We start from the raw sequence: 2,780 nt of genomic DNA, 5'->3' as shown, positions 1-2,780 counted from the left end.
CCCACCTGCGGCCCCACAGCAGTTCACTGCCAGGACCGCCACCGCCACCGTTCCCCAGCCAGCAGCCGGCGGCAGGAGATCCGCCCAGTTCTGTGGCCGTTGAATAGTTTTTTGTTTTGTTATTTCGATTCTGGATGATTTTTGTTCCTCTGTTCTTGTCCTCACTCCCATCCTCCCGGCTCTGGCCTCAGGCCCCAGCACTCTCTTTCCGCTCACGGAAAGGTCGCAGCCTGTGGCCCTGCGGGCAGAGTGCCGAGATGAACCCCAGTGCCCCCAGCTACCCCGTGGCCTCGCTCTACGTGGGGGACCTACTCCCCGACGTGACCGAGGCGATGCTCTACGAGAAGTTCAGCCAGGCCGGCCCATCCTCTCTATCCGGGTCAGCAGGGACGCACCACCTGCCGCTCTCTGGGTACGTGTGTGTGAATTTCCAGCAGCCAGAGGACGGGAGTGTGCTTTGTGCTTTGGACACCATCGATTGTGATGTTATATAGGGTGAGCCAGTACGCATCATGTGGTCTCAGAGTGATCCATCGCTTCCAAAAAGTGGACTGGGCAACATATTCATAAAAATGTGGACAAATCCATTGACAATAAAGCACTGTATGATACATTTTCTACTTTTGATAACATCCTCTCCTGTAAGGTGGTTTGTGATGAAAAAGGCCATGGATTTGTACATTTGGAAACACAATAAGCAGCTGAACGAGCTACTGAAAAAATGAAGGGGATACTTCTAAATGATCGTATTTATTGGACGATTTGCTTCTCATCGAGAAGCAGAATGTGGAGCTAGGGCGAAAGAACTCACCAATGCTTACATCAAGAATTTTGGAGAAGACATGGATGGTGAGCGCCTTAAGGATCTCTTTGGCAAGTCTGGGCCTGTCTTAAGTGTGAAAGTTATGACAGAAGAAAGTGGAAAACCCAAAGGTTTTGGATTTGTGAGCTTTGAGAGGCATGAAGATGCACAGAAAGCTGTGAACGAGGTGAATGGAAAGAAACTCAATGGGAAACAAATTTATGTTGTTAGAGCACAGAAAAAAGTGGAGTGGCAGACGGAACTTCAGTGCAAATTTGAACAGTTGAAGCAAGATAGGATCACCAGATACCGGGGCGTCAATTTATATGTGAAAACTCTTGATGATGGTATTGATGGTGAACGTCTCCACAAAGAGTTTTCTCCATTTGGTACAATCACTAGTGCAAAGGTTATGATGGAGGGTGGTCACCACAAAGGGTTTAGTTTTGTATGTTTCTCCTCCCCAGAAGAAGCCACTTACAGAAAAGCCAGTTACAGAAATGAATGTTAGATTTGCCACCACCAAGACATTGTATGTAGTTTTAGGTCAGTGCAAAGACCGCCAGGCTCACCTCACTAACAAGTATATGAAGAGAATGGCAGTGTAAGGGTTGTGCCCAGCCCCGTAATCAACCCCTACCAGCCAGCACTTCCTTCAGGTTACTTCATGGCACCTATCCCATAGACTCAGAACCGTGCTGCATACTGTCCTTCTAGCCAAATTGCTCAATTAAGACCAAGCCCTCGCTGGACTGCCTAGGGTGCCAGACTTCATCCATGGCAAAATATGCCCAGTGCTATCCTCCCAGCTGCTCCTAGACCACCATTTAGTAATATGAGACCAGCTTCTTTGCAGGTTCCGTGAGTCATGTCAACGCAAGGTGTTGTAACACATCAACACAGACCATGGGTCCCCATCTTGCAGCAGCAGCTGCTGCAGCTACTTCTGTCTGACCATTCCCCCGTATAAATATGCTGCAGGAGTTCACAGTCCTCAACATCATGCAGCAGCTTGCTGTTCATGTACAACATCAGGAACCTTCGACTGCTTCCATGTTGACATCTGCCCCTCCTCAAGAGCAAAAGCAAACGTTGGGTGAATGGCTGTTTCCTCTTATTCAAGCCATGCACCTTACTCTTGCTGGGGAGACTGCTGGCATGTTGTTGGAGATTGATAATTCAGAAGTTCTTTATATGATTGAATCTCCAGAGCCTCTTCGTTGTAAGATTGATGAAGCTGTGACCGTACTGCAAGCCCACCAAGCTAAAGAGGCTGCCCAGAAAGCAGTGAACAGTGCCACGAGTGTTCCAACTGTTTAAAATGATCAGGGACCACAAAAAGAAACCCGTGCTTCACCATAGAAAAATACCTGAACATCGAAAAACTTAAATATTGTGAGGGGAGAAAAATGCAAAATATAAACTTAAAAAAAAAAGGGAAGGAAACTTTGAACCTTGTGTACCAAGCAAATGCCAGGTCTAGCAAACAATGCTGGTACTAGATTACTTAATCATTTAAAAATAACAAAAAATAAAACAAAAATCATAAAATATAAAAACAAATTAATGTTTTATAGACCCTGGGAAAAAGAAATTCCAGTGAAGTACAAAAATTTAAAGCATTTCTTTCTTTAATTTTGTAGTTCTTTACTGTGGAATAGCTCAGAATGTCACTTCGGTTTTAGATGACCGAACTGATAACTGAGCAAGGAAACATAATTTGGATTATCAAATTCTTGCTTTAATAAAAATTTCTTAAACCTTGAAGGAAAAAAATAAAGTAAATCAAACAACATATTGCATTGGGCGAATCTGCTGCAAAAAACCTCTTTAAAGTGTTGAAAAGCAAAGATTTTGCTTTAAGGACTAAGGTGCACCTGATCCAAGCCATGGTATTTTCCATTGCTTCATAAGCATGCTGAAGTGGGACAGTGAATAAGGAAGAATGAAGAAGAATTGATGACTTTGAGTTATGGTG

General features: G+C 44.4%; 1 pseudogene; it reads left to right on the top strand.

Annotated features, from left to right (window-relative positions):
* The first annotated feature begins 257 nt into the window (after positions 1–257).
* Positions 258–2,199, top strand: LOC101341249 (polyadenylate-binding protein 1 pseudogene; annotated as a pseudogene).
* Positions 2,200–2,780: the final 581 nt, after the last annotated feature.

The sequence above is a fragment of the Trichechus manatus genome, unplaced genomic scaffold (assembly GCF_000243295.1).
Source record: "Trichechus manatus latirostris isolate Lorelei unplaced genomic scaffold, TriManLat1.0 scaffold00089, whole genome shotgun sequence".
NCBI classification, from domain to species: Eukaryota; Metazoa; Chordata; class Mammalia; order Sirenia; family Trichechidae; genus Trichechus; species Trichechus manatus.
Note: the sequence above shows the minus strand (reverse complement) of the source record. Positions and strands in the feature narration are given on the sequence as shown.